This window comes from Sorex araneus, chromosome X (assembly GCF_027595985.1).
Source record: "Sorex araneus isolate mSorAra2 chromosome X, mSorAra2.pri, whole genome shotgun sequence".
Classification (NCBI taxonomy): Eukaryota; Metazoa; Chordata; class Mammalia; order Eulipotyphla; family Soricidae; genus Sorex; species Sorex araneus.
In genome coordinates, this window is record NC_073313.1 from 145,404,768 (window position 1) to 145,427,909 (window position 23,142).

The window sequence follows — 23,142 nt, forward strand, 5'->3', positions numbered from 1 at the left end:
CGGCCCATCTGATTTTCGACGCCTTGGCAAGTGAGACAGCGTCCCTGATTCTCGATTGTTGATAGAGATTGGAAAACCAGATTCTTTCTCTCACTTGAGGGAAACTTGATACTCTAAGTATAGCTCTTTCGATTCTTCTTTGGGAGAACCGAATAGCGTTCTCATCCTGTTTTTGTAGGGCCCAGGTCTCTGAGGTGTATGTTAATGCAGGAAGAATGGCAGAGTCGAAAAAATGTACCTGAACCCAGAGATTCTTTGTCCTCTTAACAAATTCTTTGATGTTTTTGAAGGCATTCCCCACCTTCCGCCTATGCAGTTCAGGTGCCAGGTCATTTGCATGTTGAGTTCTCAACCTAGGTACACATAACTGGTGCATTCGGAGTTCATTGTTCTGTTTAGAGCAAATAGAACATCAGGAACGAGTCCATTTCTCATGACCATTGTCTTCATGAGATTCAGCTGCAGTCAGATCTTTACACACTCACAGTCAAAGTCGACCAGCATTCGCCCCGCTTGGCTAATGTTTGGTGTTATTAGAACGATGTCAGCAGCGAAACAAAGTTGGTGTAGTTGCCGACTGTCTATCTTCAATCCCATTCCTTCTCATTCCAGTTGTCGCATGGCATTCTTGAGGGTAGTACTGAAGAGTTTTGGCGAAATGGTATCACCCTGCTGAACCACTCTCTTTAAGTTGGTGGTCACTTCCCTGTAGAATGGTGAGATCCTGGTGGTGAATCCGTAATGCAGCTCACGGAGGATTCTAATGTACTGAGTTTGAACACCCTGTTTGCCTAGGGCTTTGATGACCGCTTGAGTCTCAACAGAATTATAGACCTTCTTTAAATCAATGAACGTTAGACAGAGCATCATCTTGAACTCTCGTGAAACCTCAATGAGCTTGGTCACCATGTTGATATGGTCGATTTTTGCTAAATCCTTTTCAGAACTCAGCCTTCTCGTATGGTTGGCCTTTGTCTAGTGTTCTGCCAATCTTATTCAGGATGACTCGAGTGAACAGCTTGTAGACGATGGACAACAGGCTGATCCACCCCTTCGGCCCTCTCCCGCCCCCTCTCACTGCAGGTCCCCCTCGGGAGCAGCGGTGGCGGCGCCATGGCAGAGCTGACAGCTTTTGAGAGTCTCATCCAGATGGGTTTAAAGGGATGCTCGAGAAGGCTCTAGCCCTCATAGGCAACCAGATAATGGAGGCAGTGATTGACTGGCTGATGTATCACGAAGATGACCCCAATGTGGATGAACTGCTCGCCACCCCCCTCAGACACGTCCTGGGTCAGAAACCCACTTCCTTGAAGCAAAGTCATTCTGAAGGACCTGGGTTGGCTGCAGGCGAATGCAACCCGGACTGAGTGAACAGGAGAAACAGGAGCAGACTAAGAGAATGCTGGAGATGGAGGCGCAGAATCAGTGGGAGCTAGAGGAGCGAGAGGAGCAGGAAGTGTTGGAACGGGAATGGCAGCACCAGAGACAAGGAGCTGTTGGCCACTTTCCAGAGGCTCCAGGAGGACGAGATGCAGCAGGTTGAGGAGGAGCAGAGGCGGGAGAAGGCCTAAGAGTTGGAGGCCAGACAAAGCGTCCATGAAAAGACTGAAAGGAACAAAGCAGAGAGAGCCAAGCCCGTTGGTAGTGTGGATACTCGGCCTTCCTCACCAACAGCAGAGCCGGGTCATGTTCACTGACCTCCCAGCCAGGAGCCTCCCACCAAGCGTGGGTATGACCAGTGCCGCATCCAGGTTAGGCTGCCAGATGGGATGTTATTGATGCACAGCTTTTGTGCTCCGGAACAGTTGGCAGCCCTGAGGCTCTATGTAGAGCTGCATCGTGGTGAGGATGCCAGGACCCCGTGCAGTTGCTCAGTGGCTTCCCCCAGTGGGTGTTCTCTGAGGCTGACATGGAGTGCCCTCTGCAGGAGCTGGGACGTGTGCCTTCCGCTGTACTCATGGTGGCCAAGAAACATTCCAGCTGAGAGTCCTTCCCTTCCAACCTCTTCATCTTTGATAAAGCACTGTCCTCTCCTTCCTAATAAAGAGACCCTCTGAGTTATGTAAAAATATTGTCATGGATGTATCCCTTATTTTAAAACAGAATGGTCCTACTGGTTTTCCATTGGACGGAACCTTGCTTTCAGACAGGTAGTGTGTGAAGAGCCAAGCCAGTGTATTGATGAGTACTTCCTCTCTCTCTTCTTTTGGGTGTTGTGGTTTGCTATAGACGTGTTAAGTAGGCATCATGTTCAGTCTATACTCTATTTTCAGCTGCATCTGCCATCCCTAGCGGGCCCACCTAGCACCCTTTGCTTGGTGGCTCCTTCTCTATCTGAGCTGCTTTTCTCTGCAGCATGTGAGGCCAGCTTCCAAGCTGTGGTGTAATCCTCCTGGTCCTTATCTCTACTATTCTTGGGTGTTAGTGTCCCATTCTGTTACATTATAATCCACAAAGAGTGCAGTCTTTCTCTGTCTGCCCCTCTCTTTCTGATTCATTTCACTTAACATGATACTTCCCATGTTGGTCCACCTATATGAAAATTTCATGACTTCATCTTTTCTAACAGCTGCATAGTATTCCATTGTTGTAGATGTACCAAAGTTTCTTTAACCAGTCATCTGTTCTCGGGCACTTGGGTTTTTTCCAGATTCTGGCTATTGTAAACAGTGCTGCAATGAACATATAGAAGCACATGTCATTTCTACTATACTTTTTTGCATCTCTGTGATATATTTCCAGAAGTGGTATTGCTTGGTCAAATGGGAGCTCAATTTCTATTTTTTTAAGCATCCATACTGTTTTCCAAAGGGACTGAATCAGTTATCATCACCAGCTGTGAAGAAGAATTCATTTCTCCTCAAATACCAGTCATCATCACCAGCTGTGAAGAAGAATTCCTGTCTCCTCAAATCCATGCCAACTCCGGTTGCTTTTGTTATTATGGATGTGGGCCAGTCTCTGGTGTGAGGTGGTATCTCATTGTTGTTTTGATCCGTATCTCCCCAATGATTAGTGATGAGGAGCATTTTTTCATGTGTCTTTTAGCCATTCTGTTTTCTTCCTTGAGAAAATTTCTGTTCATTTCCACCCCTCATTTTCTGATGAGGTTGGATGTATTCTTCTTGTGGAATTCAACCAGTGCCTGTAAATCCTTGATATCAACCCCTTATCAGATGGGTATTGGGTGAATATCCTTTCCCATTCTGTAGACTGTCTTTGTACTCTGGTCACTGTAACTTTTGAGGTGAAGAAGCTTCTCAGTTTAAGGTTTATCTCTGTTTCCACTTGCCTGTTCAATGATGAGTCATCTTTGAAGATACCTGTAGCTTCAATGTCCTTCAGGAGTTTGCTGAACTTGTCTTCAATGTATCTCATGGATTCTGGTCTTATGTTGAGGTCTTTAACCCATTTTCATCTGACATTTGTGCATGGTATTAGGTATAGGTCTAAGCCCATTTTTTTTGCAGTTTGCTGTCCATTGTTCCCAGCTCCATTTGTTAAAGAGGCTTTCCTTGCTCCACTTCACATTTCTTGCTACCTTATCAAAGATTAGATGATTATATATTTGAGGGTGTGTGTAAGGATATTCAATCCTGTTCCAATGTTTTCCGGCTCTGCCTTTGTTCCAGTACCATGAAGTTTTAATTAATACCACTTTGTAGTAAAGTTTGAGGTTGGGGAAGGTGATGCCTCCCATCTTCTTTTTCCTTAAAATTGCTTTAACTATTCATGGGGATTTGTTATTCCATATAAATTTCAGGAGTGCTTGGTCACTTCCTTGAAGAATGTCATGGGTATCCTTATAGAGATTGCATTGAATCTGTATAATGCTTTGGGGATTATTGCCATTTAGACAATGTTATATCTCCCAATCCATGAGCAGGGTATGTGTTTCCATCTCCTCATGTCCGCTTTTATTTCATGAAGCAATGTTTTGTAATTTTATTTGTAGAGGTCCTTCTCCTCCTTAGCTAAACTGATTCCAAGGTGTTTGATTTTCTGAGGCATGATTGTGAACTGGATTGCTTTATTCTTATCACTTTCTTCTCTCTCATTATTTGTATATGGGAAAGCCATCGACTTTTGGGTATTGATTATTTAGCCTGTGACTTTACTATACAAGTATATTTTTTCCAGGAGTTAATTGGTAGAGGTTTCAGGGTTCTCTAAGTATAGTATCATATCATCTGCGAATAGTGAGAGCTTGATTTCTTCATTTCATATCTGGATGCTCTTAATGTCTTTTTCTTGCCTAATAACTATTGCAAGTACTCCCAGTACTATATTGAACAAAATTGATGAGAGTCGGCATCCTTGTCTTGTCCCTGATCTTAGAGGGAAGGCCCTTGTTTTTTCTCCACTGAGGATAATGCTTTATATAGGCTTGTGTTAGATGGCTCTGACTATATTTTGGAAGTTCCCTTCTATACCCATTTTGGTGAGAATTTTCATCATGAACTGGTGCTAGATTTTGTCAAATGCTTTCTGTGTATCTTTTGATATGATGATATGGATTTTGTCTCTTCTTTTGTTGCTATGGTAGATTATGTTGATTGATTTCCGAATGTTGAACCATCCTTGCGTCTCAAGGATGAATGCTACTTGGCCGTGGTGCATCTATCTTTTTGATGAGTTGTTGGATACTATTCCCTAAAATTTTCATGAGTATCTTTGCATCTGTATTCATCAGAGATATCAGCCTGTAGTTTTCATTTTTTTTGTGGTGTCATTGTTTGATTTTGGTATTAGGGTGATATGTGCCTCATAAAAACTGTTTGGGAGTGTTTCTCTTCCCTCAATTTGCTGGAAAAGATTGAAAAGAACTGGCAATAGGTCCTCTTTAAATATGTGAACGAATTCCCTAGTGAATCCTTCTGGAATTGTATCTGGACTTTTGTTTTTGGGGAGATTTTGGATTACAGTTTCTATTTCTTTGATAGTAATGGGTCTATTCAGGTATTCCAGATAATCTTACTTCAGCCTTGGGAGGTTATGGGAATCCAGGAATTTATCTATTTCTTCTGGATTCTCTTTCAAAATAGTATCTGATGATCTTTTGAATTTCTTTGGTTTCTGTTGTGATGTCCCCCTTTACACTTCTGATTCAGTTATTAGAGTTCTCTCTCTCTTTCTTTGTGAGTCTTGCTAATGGTTTATCAATCTGTTTATTTTATTAAAGAACCAGTTCTTAGATTTATTTATATTTTGGATTGTTTTTTGGGTTTCCATGTTATTGATTTTTGGTCTACGTTTTATTATGTCTTTCTTTCTGCCTGAAAGACAATATTCCCCATAACCTCTCTCTACTTTTGGTCATTATAGCTTGCAACACAGACACTGAGAGGTCATCATGTAGTAGTAGTCATCAGTAGTCCATTATCTACTTTCGGCATGCATCTCCCATCCCAACTGGTTCCTCTAGCGATCATTTTCTTAGTAATCACTTCTCTATTCCATCTGCCTTCTCCCCTCCACTCTTGAAGCAGTCTTCCAGCTATGGGGCAGTCCCCCTGGCCTTTGTATCTACGGTTCTTGGGTGTCAGCCTCATGTGATGCTACCCTACACTCCACAAATGAGTGCAGTCCCTCTATGTCTGTATGTCTATCCCTCTCTTTCTGACTCATTTCACTTAGCATGATAATCTCCATGTTTATCAATTTATAAGCAAATTTCATGACTTCATCTCTCCTAACAGCTGCATAGTATTCCATTGTGTACATGTATAAAGTTTCTTTAACCTGTCATCTGTTTTAGGGCACTCGGGTTGTTTCCATAATTTAGCTATTGTGAACAGTGCTGCAATGAATATATAGGTACAGATATCATTTCTACTGTGCTCTTTTGCATCATCGGGATATATTCCCAGAAGTGGTATAGTAGGGTCATATGGAAGCTCAATTTCTAGTTTTTGAAGGATTGTCTATATTGTTTTCCAGAAAGGCTGGATCAGTCGGCATTCCCACCAACAGTGAAGGAGCGTCCCTTTTTCCCCACATCCACGCCAGCACTGGTTGCTTTTGTCCTTTTGAATGTGTGCCAGTCTCCGTGATTTGAGATGATATCTCATTGTTGTTTTGATTTGCATCTCCCTGATGACTAGCGATGTCGAGCATTTTTTATGTGCCTTTTGGCCATTTGTATTTCTTTTTTGAGGAAACTTCTGTTCATTTCTTCTCCCCATTTTTTATGGGATTGGAGGTTTTTTCTTACACAATTCTACTAGTGTCTTGTATATCCTGGCTATTAATCCCTTATCAGATGGGTACTGGGAAAATATTCTTTCCCATTCTGTGGGCTTTTTTTGTATTTTAGTCACTGTTTCTTTTGAAGTGCAGAAGCTTCTTAGTTTGATGTAGTACCATTTGTTTATGTTTGCTTCCACTTACATGGTCAGTGCTGTTTCGCTCTTAAAGATGCTTTTAGCTTCAATGTCATGGAGAGTTTTGCCTACATTTTCTTCTATATACCTTATAGATTCATGTCTGATATTGAGGTCTTTGATCTACTTTGATCTGACTTTTGTCCCTGGCATTAGACAGAGGTCAGAGTTCATTTTTTGCAGGTAGCTATCCAGTTTTCCCAGCACCACTTGTTGAAGAGGCTTTCCTTGTTCCACTTTGTATTTCTTGCTCTTGTCTTGGATCCTTTTGATGGCCCTTTTCTAAGGTCTTGAGCTGTTAGTTCACGTAATTTATGTGGACCCTTTCTTCCTTCCTGAGATATGATTGCAGAACTATAAATTTTCCCCTTAACACGGGTTTAGCTGTGTCTCCTAAGTTCTGGTAGACCGTTTCTTCATTCTCATTTGTTTCATTTTGATTTTTTCTTTGATTTCCTCACTGACCCTCTCATTGTAGAACATTAAGTTGATTAATTTCCAGGTGTATGATTTTGTTCTCTGTGTCTGTGTATGTTTAACTTCTGTCTTCAGTGCATCATGGTCTGAGAAGATAGTTGATACAATTTCTATCTTCTTGATTTTAGTGAGGTATATTTTGTGGCCCAGCGCATGATCTATTTTGAAGAAATTTCTGTGTGCACTGGAAAAGAATTTGTATTCTTTTTTGGGGGGATGCAAAGCTCTTTATAGATCTATTAACCATATCTCATCTATTTCTTCCTTCAAGGCCAGCGTTTCGTTGCTGAGTTTTGAACTTGTTGATCTATCCAAAGGTGATACGGTGGTTTTGAACTCTCCAACTACTATTGTGTTGCTTAGCATTGTCCTCCCTACGATCTGTTAGAAGTTGTTTTAACTATTTAGCTCATCTCTCATTAGGTACATATACATTTAGGATTATGAGTTCTTCCTGTTCTACATATACCTTGATTAGTAAAAAATGGCCTACATTGTCCCTTCTACTCTTTTCCAACCTGAAATCTATGTTGTCCGATGCTAGTATGGCCACTGCAGCTTTTTTGAGTGAGTTCTTTGCATGAAGGAGTGTTTCCACCCTTTGACTTTTTTTTTTTTGCTTTTTGGGTCACACCCAGCGATGCTCAGGGGTTACTCCTGGCTTTGCACTCAGGAATTACTCCTAGCAGTGCTTGGGGGACCATATGGGATGCCGGGGATCGAACCCGGGTCGGCCACGTGCAAGGCAAATGCCCTACTCGCTGTGCTATCGCTCCAGTCCCCCACCCTTTGACTTTGAGTCTGTATTTGTTCTAAACCATTTACATGTTTTTCTTGTATGAGGCAGAATGCTGGGTTTAGTTTCCAAATCCATTTTGCCACTCTGTGTCTCTTGATGGCTGCATTTAGACCATTGACCTTGAGAGAGATTTTTTACATGGAGTTTTGTGCCATGTTTCTGTAGGGATTTTTTTTTTGCTAGTAGGAAGTTTTTCTTGTCTTACAGGAGCCCCTTTAGTTCTTTGTTTAAGTTTGATTTTGAGTCTATGAAGTTCCTCAGCTGTTGTTTATCCATGAAGTTGTGTGTCGTTCCTTCAAGCTTGAGTGAGAGCTTAGTCAAATAGAATATTCTTGGTGAGGCATTCATTTTGTTGAATTTTTTCACTATATCCCACCATTGATTTCTGGCTTGGAAGGTTTCTTCTGATAGGTCTGCTGTGTATCTGAGGGGTGTTCCTTTGTATGTGATTTCCTTTTTTGATATTACCTCTTGCATTATTCTGTCCATATCCGTGACATCCATCATTCTCACTATGATATGTCTTGGAGTCTTTTTATAGGGTCTCTTCTAGCTGGTACCCTTCGGGCTCCTAAGATCTGGACGTCTGCGTTATCCAGCTCTGGGAACTTTTCAGCAATGGTTTCTGTAACTGTGCCTTTTTTATTAGGGTAGCCTTCCTGTCCTTCTGGTACTCCGATAATTCTAATGTTATTCCTCTTGGAATCATCCCCTAGGTCTCTGATTTGCTCTTGAGCTATTTTGAGGCCTTTTACTATTGTTTATTTTAGCCTGTGAGCTTTTTGCTGCTCGTCTGCAAGCTCAGTGATTCTATCTTCAGCTGTAGCTATTCTGCTGTTGAGGGCACCCACCCACTGTGTTGTTTCTTTTGTCTACCAAGTCTTTTACTTGTTACATTTCTGAAAGTAGCTTTCCTATTCCTTCTCTCATTTCTTGATGTGTTTTCTTCACTGATTGCTCCACTGTTTCTTTAAGTTCGTTGAACATTCTCAGCATATCTTCTTTGAATTCTTTATTGGAGAAATCATATTTGTGGTTAACCCCTTGAGGCTTCTGGAATCGTTTCTTCATCCTCTCCTCATGGTGGGGATTTGCGCTGTTTCTTCATCTTGTCGTGGTTGTATGCAGGTGGGATGTTCCATTTCATTAGTGCTGTTGTCTCTTTGTGAGGGTTCTGGTGACGGCTCGGAGGGTGTGTTCTTTTACATTGGTCTTGTATAACTTCTTGTGCTCTTCAGTGTTTTGGTGTAATTGGAAAGGATTTTTACTCACTGTTCTTTTTTTGGTGCAATTGCAATAGGTTAGTGGCCTATTTGCTCTTTGTGTTTGAGGTACCCCGGGAGTTCTCTACATAGTTAGGTAGTGGGGATTGAGATGTCTCTCAAGTGTACTGTAAGAGGGGCAAATAACTGTGACCGCGTGAGCAGCCCCTTTCCCCATAGACCACGCCCCCTGCTGCAGTATACACACCCACTACCACGGAGATTACTTTCCCTTCTGGCCCCGTATGAGGGGGTTTGTCACACTTGGATGAAGAAGCAGGAAGCACAGGGTCTCCAGAGGCATCTGGGAGCCAGGGTTTCCTGTTTGCTGGACGCTGGGTTGAGGTTGGGTCCTGGGGCCATGTGGGCATGCAGGCACAGGGGGTGCGCGCTGGGGTGCCCTTTGAGGGGGGGCTGGTGCACCTGTGTGAAGAAGCTGGAAGTGTGGGTTTGCAGCGGCTGGGAGCCAGGAGTCCCTGCCCCCTGGATATTGTGTTGAGGTCAGGTCCTGGAGCCGTGGGGGGACACAGGGAGGGGCTGCTGGGGCAAGGGGGCTGGCGCCCTTGGATAAAGAAGCTGGAAGTGTGGGGTCTTTGGCAGCAGTGGGAGCAGGGTGTCCCTGCCCGCTGGATGCTGTGTTGAGCTCTACACTTCTTCACCGACGAAATGGCGTGTCAGACTTAAGAAGGGAGAATGCTGGGAACAACATATCCATTCTGCGGAATTTGGTATGTTGGCAGGTGGACGTGGCTATCAAAGAGATTCGAGTAGAATTTGTGGATAACCTTTTCAATTACCTTTCTGGAAGATGTGATAGATGCATCAGGACGCCAGAGGGCGGTCTTCTTGGTCTTATAGTTGGAGAGGGACAGGCAGGCATTGCAAATACTTTTCCTGGCTTCTGCCATATCGACCAACACTGCTGCTCTTATTTCTTTGAGGTCTTACTTTATCGCTTCTGTATACAGCTTTGTGAGCTCGGACGTTAGCTTATGATTGCCTGAGGCTTGCACCGTACCATGTTGGTGAGTGAGCTTGAGAGTTTCTGAAGACAGGTGTCTTTTTTTGGCTTTCGCTCTCTCGGCGTTCCTCGCACAATCATGGAGGTGCTGAACCAGTTGATCGTATTCCTCATCGATGTTGTCAACGATGGCATCTTCCAATGTTGCCGCAATTGTGCCAAAGAGCTCTCAGTTGGTGGTCATTCTGGGAGTTCCCTTCTTAAATTTTGCAGCCCTTCCTCCCCACTCTGTGAAGTAGAATTTCGCACAAAGGAGATGGTGGTCTGATCCCATTTGGAATTTTGGGACAACAACATCAGTCAGGCAAAACCGTCAATTGAATATGATGTGGACAATTTCATTGTGGAACTGTCCATCGGGAAACTCCAATGTCCAACTCTTATTTATTTTTATTTTTTTAATTTATTTATTTTTTAATTATTGAGTCACAGTGAGGGTACAGTTATAGATTCACACTTTTTCGTGCTTGATTTTCCGTCATGCAATATTTGAGAGCCCATCCCTCCACCAGTGTCCATTCTCCACCACTAATGAACCCAGTATCCCTCCCACCTCCCAGTCCCATCCACCCCACCCCACCCAACCTTGTGGCAGGGCATTACAGTTTGTTCTCTCTCTCCTTTTGGGGTTGTGGTTTGCAGTAGGGGTATTGAGTGGCCATCATGTTCAGTCTCTAGTCTACTTTCAGCATGCATCTCCCTCCCTGCGCGGGATTTCCAATCACATTTTACTTGGTGTTCCCTTCTCTATCTGGGATGACTTTCCCCAAGCATGTGAGGCCAGCATCCAAGCTATGGATCCAAACTCCTGGTATTATATACGACTATTGTTGGGTATTAGTCTCCTCCTCTGTTATTTTATATTCCACAACTATTAGATTCAATCTTTTGGAACTGCAAGTTACCATGGATGGTCTTAGTCAACATGATGAACTCAGTCTCTCACCCTGTTCATTCAATTCTAGTCTGATGTGGAGTTCTTTGGGTGACCTTCTTGATCCTATCATGGAGTTAAAATCACCACCAATTATCTTGTAGAAGTGTGGATTTTATAGAACTTTTCCAGCTCCAGCTAGGACTCAACTTCTTCTTCGTTGTAGTTTGATGTTTGTGCATAGAAGACGAAGATAGAAGCTGCTGGCAATGAGCCACATCTATTCAAACGTAAGCATCGAATTCGGATTGTTAGGCATTCGAACAAATCACTGCTCATGGCCAAGTTCCTGTTGACAAGGACACCAACACCACCAACTCCTCTACTGTCACATGTTCCCAGGAATAGTTCTCTAGTGTCGAAAACCTCGTAATGTGATTGATTCCTTCTTGTCTCAGTCAATCCAATGATGTTGTACTTGGTCTTCTGTGCTTGCACCATCAGGTCCTCGATTGATGCTTTCGATGCCAGCATACATGCATTAAAAGTGCAGACAATCATTTTAGTCCTTCATTTTGGTAGCCTAGTTTGGCCCTGAGATTTTAGCAGCCTCTCCTTGCTCGTTCTTCTCAACACTGCCGTATTGGTGGCTCTCCCATGGTCAGGGAAATGAGACCCTTTTTTGTTACTGTTTTTGGCATATGGAATATGCCACAGGTAGCTTGCCAGGCTCTGCCATGCTGGTGCCATGTTGTAACAATCTGCACGCTCACAAACATGCCACACACCTTGTGCATGGATGTGCTGCTTATATACAGAAAGTACTGGACAGATCGACACATTCAATGCAAGGAGTCCAGCCCTACACTTACCCTGCACCTGCCTGCGTCTCATGAGCATTGATTCGTTCGAATGCTTAACATCCTGAATCGGATGCTTATGTTTGAATAGATGTGGCTCATTTCTAGCAATTTTTGTCTTCATCATCTACACACCGACATTCACCTGTTGGTTCGCTCTTCGCAGGTTGGCACCATTGCTACCCCCTGGCCACGATGAGGCCATGAACCATTATTATAAATATATAATTATAATAATACCATCATCCTGTTGATCATCGATTTTCTTGAGGAGTCTCAGTGATATCTCCATTTGTCCTAGCCCTGAGATTTTAGAAGCCTCTTCTTACTTGTCCTTCCCAACAGTGCTGCTTTGGAGGCTCTTTCAGGGTCAGGGGAGTGAGACCCATCATTATTACTTGTTTTGGCATATGAATATGCCACGGGGAGCTTGCCTGGCTCTCCCTTGTGGGCAGAAAACTCTCAGTAGCTTGTCAGGTTCTCTGAGTGAGAGAACTAGGCTATAAGAACTTGGTTTTATCCTTTCTGGATGTTGGCCATTGATGGGATTACATGGCGCTGGGGGTAGTTTCTGGGTGTGACCACCTAGGTACTGTAAAATGGGGGATCTGGGCAGAAGAGGTCCAGTCCTGATCCGAGCATGCTTGGAAATCTCAGCCCTGGGTTCCGCACACCTGGGTTTCTCTGCCAGTCCTTTCATGCATGAGGCTTGTCTGAGTGGAGAGGGACCTTGAGCATGCCTGTGGCTGGGTTCTGGAGGTCTTTGGCTGCTGGAGCTCTGTTTGGGGTGGAGAGTGAAGCTCAACCCACCCCCTCCAAGGCGCCCTGGTAAAGACAGCCAGGCACAGGGTCAAGAGACTCAACTCGTATAATTATAATTACATTATATATTATATAATATTATCACTACCATCACTGTCATCCTGTTGTTCATCGATTTGCTTGAGTAGCACTAGTAACATCTCCATTGTGAGACTTGTTACTGTTTTTGGCATACCGACTACGCCATGGGTAGCTTGCTAGCCTCTGCTGTACGGGTGAGATACTGTCGGTAGCTTGCCAGGCATTCCGAGAGGGGTAGAGGAATCGAACCCAGGTCGTCCACATGCAAGGCAAATGTTCTACCCGCTGTGCTATTGATCCAGAACATTATATATATTATGATATTATATGATATAATTATAATTATAAAATATCTCAATATATTTATTAAATGTTCAAGTGGTAATTGTGGGATATTTTGAATTGAGTAAATTTAGTATTAAAATCAATGCCAGTTATTTAATTTTGCTTTTTGAAATATCTGCTAGAAATTTTAGAGTTAGAAATTTGTATTGCAGTATAGTTCTATTTCTATTTCTTCGGCTCTCTAGGTACAGAAAGAGAGCACTTGGGGACAATTCATAAAAGACACAGCACTTGGGGACAACTCACAAAAAATTTATGTATGATATAGAAATGTGTGGATATTTAGAGAAATATATCGATATAGAAAAATGCACATAGGGGGCTGGAGTGATAGCACAGCGGGTAGGGCGTTTGCCTTGCACGCGGCCGACCCGGGTTCGATTCCCAGCATCCCATATGGTCCTCTGAGCACTGCCAGGAGAGATTCCTGAGTGCAGAGCCAGGAGTAACCCCTGTGCATTGCCAGGTGTGACCCAAAAAGCAAAAAAAAAAAAAGAAAAATGCACATAGAATTTATTAAATCAATGAACATGTTGTGTAACATTTTTATGTTATCATTATCATTATTATTGATAGGGCAACTAGAAAAAATACTTTTCATAAAATGCTCCAATGAATGTTGGATCTAATGCATTGTCAGAAATTTCAAGGAGTCAGTAAATGAGTTAGCATGGGTGTGGAAAATGAATGCTTCCCAAGTGACTATAGGTGTCTAGAAAGTAAATCTAGATATCTTTGAGATATGGATATCTAAAGAAGTTATATTTCCCTTCGTTTCTAGGTCTGTATCTCTGGCTCTGAAAGTGTAAAAAATTACAAAGACTCGCACATGGGAGGGGGAGGTGATAAGTATGTTGTGTTGTTTGTGGGCTCTCAGGGCAGTTCTCTCTCACTAGTGCCACTCACATTCAGTGCTCTCGAGCTGCTGTGTATGGACCGGATCGATATGTCTCCTCCTTGTGCTCTTCTTCTGTGTGTGCTGCTGTGCTCCCTGTTGTCTCTCTCTCCCTATTTGTTTCTGTCTCTGTAGTCTCTCCTCTGGTCTCTTCCAACCTCTCTCTGTCTCTGCTTCTGTGCTTTCTCCTTGCTTCAGTCTTGCCTCTGTCCTCTACTTGCTGTGTCTTCTTCCCCCATAATCTTAGTTATATAGCAATAACATAGGGCAGTAACAAAAAGGTGGGTTGAACATTAACAAATCAACAAAGAGGTGTAGGACCATTTCTCCAGGAGATTAACAAAATCTCATCTAAGGAGATTATTCCAGAGATCTGCTCAAGGGTGGGGTCCAAACAAGGGTGTGTCCCTTTCTTCCTTCCTCAGCAGGTAATCCACTTAAATAGTTGTAGTAAATCTACTTCAAATATTTCTAACAATGTCATTCTGTATGAGCACAGTAAGAGATATATTAAAGTTTGGTTCTTCCTGAGGACATTCACTATATATTCCAGACCACAATCCTCAGGCCAGGTTAGTCTTCCTAACCCCAACAGGGTCCTAGTCTCGTCTTTACTTGTGGATTGTGACAGCATTTGTCTATGACCATGCTCTCAATTTATAGTTGACTATTGTGGTGCTTTGGCCTGGCCCATTTCGATGCCTGGGTAGCTTACAGCTTCCCCTGGGTCCATTTCGTCCCTCGTCGGGACTCTGCTTTTGTGGTGCTAGGAACTAAGAGCAACTGAGTTGAGAAAGCAGATGCCTGGGAGTAAATGTTATTGGAGTCAATCAGCTCCCAAGTTGCAAGCATAATATTAACTCTCTTCCTGTATCCATACAGAAAGAACATTGCTTTAAGGTAAACTAAGTTCCCTGTGTCAAGGCTAAAAGGACAAACCCAATGTTATCCTACATGAATGCTTTTTGTACATCTTTTGTTATAGATACTTAAAAAGAAAAATAACAGAGCTTGAGAACTAATGGGAACCACAATTTGAATAAACTTGTTTTGCTAAAGAACACCATTTGTCTTTTTAAAATTATAGTGATGCTGTTACTTCTAGAAATAATAGATTTTTCAAGTTATATCTGTGGAAAGGTAATGTGTCAGCATGACGGGTTTATTTGTGATTTTCGAATAATGTTCCTCTCTGATGATTTTGTATCTATAGAGTTTCAGTCATTTGTCAGAGGTGTAGTTGCAGCCTAATCGAAAATACTCTTTTGCCAGTTCAAATTTAACTGGGACCCATTGGAGAAACTCTTTACAAATTAAAATGTCACATGTACTATTTTGTAACTTGTTGGTTCTCGATCAAGTCAGTCAGCAACACAGAGATAAGCAAGGTGTGTGGATAGTTTGAAAGTGGAGGGCTAAACTTCACTCAGACCATTTAGCACTGAGTAGCTTTCATGGCCTCTTTGTACTAGGTTAATGATCAAAACATATTCAGCATACATCAGAGTACATAAGATCAAAATACATAAGATCAAAAAAACCTCAAAGTATATATTATTTTGTAGCCTAATAATGAACAAAGTTCTTGATGAAGTAAATCAGATCATTTTTTACATTTTTAGATCCCACTTCCCTTATATTATACATCAATATCTATGCAAGCCTACACAATAACCCAATAAGGTATTTGATTAACATTCATCCAGTCATAGCACAGTTATCTATAACAGAAGGTGGCTACATTGGGACATGCTGTCCCCAACCCAGTTCACTCAGAGTTCCTAGCTGTTTGTAGCTATGACACAGCCTTGTTTGCAAGGCAGTGAGTTCCTGGAGCTTTCTCGTGACTTTGCTCAGGCTCCAGCATCTCCCCCTTTTTGTTTTGCAGCAAGGTTAGCTATTATGACAACATGTGTATCATGTTGTTGTCGGTTTAATTCACTTTGTATTCGAAATTTCCTGCAAAGAACATAAGCTGAAGCAACAACAGGATCATAAATATAAACATGCCAGTAGAGCCCCCTATAAGGCGTTGAATAAGAGTTACAGGATTCAATTGAGAAATTCCATCAGAGAATCCACCCCATAGGGATTCAGGCGCCGAGGTTTGCAAGTGATTCTCAAATGTAGAATGAATGTTATTTTGCAATTGTATAATTTTTTTCTGTCATAATTTTATGATCTAACAAATGCTTTTTAACCTCTTCCTGTGGAAATTCAGATTCAATATTTTGGCATAGGAGTTATAAAAAAGAAGTGGTATTCCAATCACATTTTAGAACAAGCTGTCATTTTATGATTAATAGCTGGTCACCAAGCATTGTAACAGTTTGTGTAACATCAGCCAATTCTTCTTGTAATTCTGCATCAACTTCTTTTTTGAGCAGTCCACAGTCTTTCAGAGTTCTCATGTCATTTCTTGATGAATTAAGCAGTCTGGCACTCACGTTACAAGGTACCTGTCGTTGTGGCGGTAACGCTGATGGCAATGAGTCGCATGACAAGGGCAATAAGAAGCCCCACAAATCTTCTTTTTTATCAATGAATCACCATGGGGGTACGGATACAGGTTTACATATTCTCGTGCTTGTGTTTCAGTCATATACAGCTTGAGTATCTATCCCTCCACCAGTTTCCGTCCTCCGCTGATGACCCCATCATCCTCCCACCCACTCCCACCCCAACCCCCTCCACACCCCGCCTCTTTGACAGGGCATTCCCCTCTGTTCCCTCTCTCCCTTTAGGCGTTGTGGTTAGTAATGGAGGTCTTGGGTGGCCAATGTGTTCGGTATATAGTCTGCTCCGAGCACGCCTCTCCTATACCACATGGGTCCTCCTACCAAATTTTTGCTTGATATTCCCTTCTTTGTAGCTAGGTTCTGGTGCTCTTTGGCCGCTGGGAGCTCTGCTCAGAGTGGGGAGGGAACCTGGAGCCCATCCCCTCCGAGGGGCCCCGGGAAAGACAGCCAGGCATGCGAGCAAGAGACTCCAGCCATGCTGGAGGCCCCTCTCCACACATTCGGACAGGCCTCATGCAGAGGAACCCAGGTGTGTGTAATCCCATCAACGGCCAACATCCAGAGAGAGACTTAAAAGCAAGCTCTCAGAAGAGAGTGATGCAGAGAATCTCTTGCCCGCATGCCTGGATGTCTTCCCCGGGGCCCCTTGGAGGGGATGGGTTCCAGCTTCCCTCCCCACCCCGAGCAGAGTTCCCAGTGGCCGAAGACCACCGGAGCCTAGCTACAGCCATGCTCGAGGCCCTTCTCCACACGTTCAGACAGGCCTCATGCATGAAGGTACCGGCAGAGGAACACAGGTTTGTGTAATTCCATCAACAGCCAACATCCAGAGACTTAAAAGCAAGCTCCCAGAAGCGCAATATCTTGAAGCCTACTTCTCCCTCTGGGAGAATCTGGCAATCTTCTGAGAGTTTCCTGCCCACATGGGAGAGCCTTGCAAGCTTCCCATGGTGTATTCATATGCAAAATCCAGTAACAAGCTGGATCTCATTCCCCTGACCCTGAAGAGCCCCCAGTGCAACATCGTTAGGAGGGCCGAGTCGAGATAGACTTCTAAGATCTCAGGGAAAGGACGAAATGAGCCCCTCTGCTCCTAAAGACTTTGATTCCAGAGGCCTTCTAACCCATTTTGGCATCTAGAGAAGCTTCTTACAGCAATGTACTGGGACTGTGAGCTGGGCTACAACTCCACGCTGCCTGGGGATGGATCTTTCCTCTCCACCCTGTTTTTATGTATGGAAAATGTCGGCGGCAGCAATATCCACATGGCGAGAAGCCACCTTCTAAGACTCCTAACCCAGAGGTATACGGTTTTTACACTTCACTTTGGGGCTCCTAGGCAATCATGGGAAGTGGGTGTTACCGGCACGCCCTCGGCCCAGATAAGTCCAGAGCTGCTGAGAGTGAAATGGACCATATCCTCCTAAAGACTTGGATTTCAGAGGCCTTCTAATGCATTTTGGCATCCAGAGCAGCTTCTTACAGCAATGCACTGGGACTGCGAGCTGGGCTATGCAAGTTCTGGCAGAATTTTCCCTGGACTTTATACAGAAATCCAAAAGCAGCCACATGACTTAACATCTCTTAATTGTCAGCAATGTGAAACGGTTCCTTTTTAGCAGGTGTCACTTTGGGGAGAAACTCCAAACAATAACAGTGAATTTTTTGTTGAAATATTGAAGGTAATCAAAGTAGCATCTATTTCACTAGACTGTGAACTAAGCAATAGCCCCACGCCAGCTGAGAAGAGGAAATATCCCTCTTTCCCGGTTGTTTCCCATTTTCGGGGAGAAATTCGGCATGGCGTCCACCATACTATGAGCGTGGGAAGGGTGATGAGGGAAAAAAAAGGAAAAGGAAGAAGAAAAAAAAGAGTTATGTACTTGGAGCAGTGGGGCTACATATCTCTTCATTCTAAGCAATGGAAAACTAATTATCAAATGCTTCCTTGGTAGTAGGGCTGTCTTTCATGGGGGGAAACTCCAACAACAATAGTGAGTTTTGTGTTTAAATATGGAATGTAATCAAGGTAAAGAAAAAATGAAATGAAATTCATCAGTTATGCAGTTGGGGGTGGGGGGCGGGGGCGGGAGGTATACTGGGGGTTTTGGTGGTGGAATATGGGCACTGGTGAAGGGATGGGTGTTTCAATATTGTATAACTGAGACATAAACCTGAGAACTTTGTAACTTTCCACATGGTGATTCAATAAGAAAAATTAAAAAAAAGAAAGGACGAAATGAGATGTTACTGAGCCCTCCTGAGAAATCGGTGATTAACGGGATTTCATGATCGGGATTGGGATCGTGATTCCCTTCTCTATCTGATCTGCCCTTTTCCCCAGCATGTGAGGCTGGTCTTCAAGCCATGGAGCAAATCTGGTACTTATTTTTGTTATTCTTGGGTGTTAGTCCTCCATTCTGTTTTATATTCCAGATGATTGCAATTCTTCTATGTCTGTCTCTCTCTTTCTGACCCATTTCAGTTATCATACTTTCTATGTTGATCCACTTGTATGCGAAGTTCATGACTTTGCCTTTTCTGACTGCTGCATAGTATTCCATTTTGTAGATGTAAAAGTTTCTTTAGCCAGTCATCTGTTCTTGGGCATTCAGGTTTTTTTTTTCCCAGATTTTGGCTATCGTAAGCAGTGCTGCGATGAACATACATGTGCAGATGTCATTTCGACTATATCTTTTTGCCTGTCTGGGATATATTCTCAGAAGTGGTATTGCTGGGTCAAATGGGAGCTCGATTTCTAATTTTTTGAGGAGCAACCATATTTTTTTACAGAAGGGTTGAACTAGTCGGCCTTCTCACCAGCAGTGTAGGAGGGTCCCTTTCTCCCCACATCCACACCAACAGTGGTTGCTTCTGTTCTTTTGGATGTGTTTCAGTCTCTGTGGTGTTAGGTGGTATCTCATAGTTGTTTTGATCTGCATCTCCCTGATGATTAGTGATTATGAGCATTTTTTCATGTGCCTTTTGGCCATTCGTATTTCTTCTTTGAGAAAGTTTCTGTTCATTTCTTCGCCCCATTTTCTTATGGGTCTGGATGTTTTCTTCTTGTAGAGTTCAACCAGTGCCTTACATACCCTTGATATCAACCCCTTATCAGATGGGTATTGGGTGAATATCCTTTCCCATTCTGTAGATTGAGAAGGCCCACAAATCTTTTCATGTGATGTGATAGGTGAGCAACCAGCCAGTGAAGAATGTTTGTAGTAGAGCTATCTTCCCATAAACGGTTAGGTCTCATGGGCATTCAAGCACCTACCCGAGCCCTAAGGAAATAAATGCTTTCCTCTGCTTTAAGACTAACAGAATTATTAGTGCAAGTGAACATAGAACAGTCAATGCAAGATATCACCCCTTCTACTCCATTCCAGTCAATTTTTCCTTAAGCATAACGTATGGCAATAGAACACAAGCCTGTGTAAAGCGGATAAGATTTCTATCAAATTATAAAGTATGTTTTGCTCCAATGTTATTACGCTGGATATAGCCCATCCAGGCAGTCATGAATCCAAGAGTATTTCCTATTTCCCATGGATGGTGTTGTTTATGATGCCCAGGAAGGAAGTGGGCAGGAGGTACAAAGCCACCTCCATGCCATATTATGCCATTATTAGAATTAATTATAATGTGATAAGTGCTGAGACTTTGTATTACTCCCCAGCTCAGGGTCTTATTTCTTCCTTTACCCAGACTGGCCCTACAGGACTCTAATCAATAATTTTCCCATAAGGGGAATCAATATAGACTCTAGCTAATTTACCTCTATAATAATTCCAATATATCCAAGTTCAGTAACTTTAGGGAATTCACATATAGGGAGAGATGGTAGAGAATCATCTCTTTCACCTCCTGTGACTGAAAATCCATTTTCTGAGACCAGTAACAATGGCTTTTTAGTAGATTCCGTAGAATTTTGATATTTAGCCAACCAGAATTGACTTTGTATTTTTAAACAATGACTAGCATTACCAATGTAGGTAGACATTCCTTCCACTCCTATAATATATTCAGAAAAGATTGTGCCTTCTTCTTCAGGTTTGATTGGGCCTCTATCATCATGTGGGTCAGGTAACCAGGACGTTTCATTATTATATATTGGCTTATGAGCATCCTGCCAAGATATTTTCCTTAATAAAGGAGAGTTAGGAATGTAAGCCCTGTATGTCATGTTAATTGTTGATGGATTTACCTGTGCTGTAATCAGGAAGAATGCTTCTGGTGTTCTTGGGGTCTGAGTCGATATCAGCATTTCTACTGTTCGAGATGTGAGTGCCTTAAATTGCCCCCAAGTGGAAAACCTTACTTCAGGAGTTCGAGGGAGAGAGAGGACAGAGAGATGTTCTGCCCTGTTCATCAAGGTGTAGTATTTTCATTCTCTTCTCTAAGTGCTCAATTGGGGATGTACATTGATTCATTTTAGCCTTTTTGAGGGGCAACAAAATTTCTCTTTATCTGTGGAAACAAAGCAAAGCCTCTTCCCCATCATATAACATTTACAGGGGCCCATTCATGAATTATGGGATCCTTACACTGTGCGATTCTGCAATTCTAAGAGGGATTTTACTTAATTTCTTGGGAGTTTCATTTCCATCCTGATTTTAGTTATTGTCCCAGTGTAATTCAGCTGCTGTCTGATTCTCAATTAAATTTAAAAAATTTAAGGTAAATAAAGCCCTAGCTATTTGTTGTCTTATGTTATCAGTATATATTCCCCTTTTTGTATTAAAAGCATATATTTTAGTGTTCCATTAGTTCATTCAATTATTGCTTGTCCTGTATGGAATACCTGTAATATGAATAACATTATATGCTTTTAAAATGATGGTAATTTTAAAGAGGCATAGGCGGGTGCATCAGTTTTGATTGTCTGGGAGACACCCATTGTTTGGAGGCTGCAAATGCCTCCAGAAGGTGTATTATTACTGCCTCTGCATGCTCCAAGGTTAAAGCTGTTGCCCATCGATAATGGTAATATGTGCCTATAGATTGGTGTACATTTTTCTGTTTGCCAAAGGTTGAAACAATGGTCACATCCATCTGCCATAATTGATTAGGCCCCAGCCCTCTGGCATTAGTGCCCAGTGGCCCCGGCAAGTTGGAATGTGCATGTATGTGGGTAGTATATAAAGGATGAATTCTAACTCGCAAAAGATCCTGTAAGTTTTCAGTAGTCACAGTGGGTAGGGCGTTTGCCTTGTACGCGGCTGACCGGCTTCAATTCCTTTGTCCCTCTCGGAGAGCCCAGCAAGCTACCGAGAGTATCCTGCCCACATGGCAGAGCCTGGAAAGCTAACTGTGGAATATTTGATATGCCAAAAACAGTAACAAGTCTCACAATGGCGACATTACTGGTGCCTGCTCAAGCTAATTGATGAACAACGGGATGTCAGAGATACAGTGATACACTGATTAATTCACTCTGTGTGAGAGGGAGCGCAACTGTAATCACATGTTTCACAGTCCAGGCTGCATACTGTGAATCAGTAATGATGTTTAAAGCTTCCTCAAAATCTTTTAATAAACAAATTATGGCATGCAATTCATTTTTTTGAGCAGACTGATATGGGGTATCAGTTTTACAGGTTAGAGAAAGATTAGTATAAACAGCTTTTGATTATTAGCATCAGTAAGAATGGTAGGCGCAGTAAGAATCAGTTCATTTTTAACTATGTTTGACAATATCCAATTTGTAAATTGTAAAAATGGAAACATTTATTCTTCAGAAATGTATTATGAATTTTCCCCAAGTAATTTATACGGCAATTTACCAATCCTCATTTAATTCCCACAATGTTTTCATTTGATCATTAGTCAGTAGAACTATTATTTCTGCAGGGTCCTGCCCTATTTTCTGCATCAAAAGTGGCCTTTAGATCTGTATCACTGTCATACCATTGTTTGTCGATTTACTCGAGCAGGCACCAGTAATGTCTCTATTACACTCAGCCCTGAGATTTTAGCAGTCTCTCCTTACTCTTCTTTCCCAACGATTGGAGGCTCTCTCAGGGTCCGGGGAATGAGACCTATTGTTACTGTTTATGGCATATAGAATACACCACGGGTAGCTTGCCAGGTTCTGCCGTGCGGGCAGGATACTCTCAGTAGCTTGCCAGGCTCTCCGAGAGGTATGTATATAACTTTTACTGTATTTGGGATATGAATATGCCACGGGGAGCTTTCAAGGCTCTCCTGAGTGGCTAATTGACTCTCAGTAGCTTGTCAGGTTCTTCAAGAGGAAGAACTAGGCTATTAGATGTCGCATGGCCACAATGCTTCTGGGAGCTTGGTTTTATAGTCTCTGGATGTTGGCCATTGATGGGATTACATGGCACCTGGGACAGTTTCTGGGTGTGACTTCCTAGCTACTGGAAAATGGGGGATCTTGGTGGAAGAGGCCCAGTCCTGATCCAAGCAGCCTTGGAGATCTTGTCTCTGGGTCCTGCACACCTGGGTTTCTCTGTTGGTTCCTTCATGTGTCAGGCTTGTTTGAACGTGTGGAGAGTGGCTTTAAGCATGGCTGTGGCTGGGTTTCGGAGGTCTTCAACTGTTGAGGCTCTGCTTGGTACGGGGCAGGAAATGCAACCTGTACCCTCTGAGGGGCCCAGGTGAAGACAGCCAGGTGTGGGGGCAAGAGAATGCGTTGCTCTCTTCTGGGAGCTTGGTTTTATAGTCTCTGGATGTTGACCCTTGATAGGATTGCATGGCGGGGGTGGTGGGGGGAGTGAAGGGGTGGGGGCCACTTTTTGGGTGTAACTGCCTAGCTACTGGAAAATGGGGGATCTGGGTGAAGAGGCCCAGTTCCAATCCTACCAACCAGCCTTGGAGATCTCAGCCCCGGGTCCTCCA

The 23,142-nt window shown here is 42.9% G+C and overlaps 1 protein-coding gene and 1 pseudogene across 2 annotated transcripts in view; both read left to right on the forward strand.

The window, feature by feature from the left end:
* OPHN1 (oligophrenin 1) overlaps positions 1–23,142 on the forward strand; it is a 530,418-nt gene that overhangs the window by 223,731 nt on the left and 283,545 nt on the right. The gene's annotated exons all lie outside the window — the stretch shown is intronic.
* Positions 1,114–2,040, forward strand: LOC105943261 (UBX domain-containing protein 1-like; annotated as a pseudogene).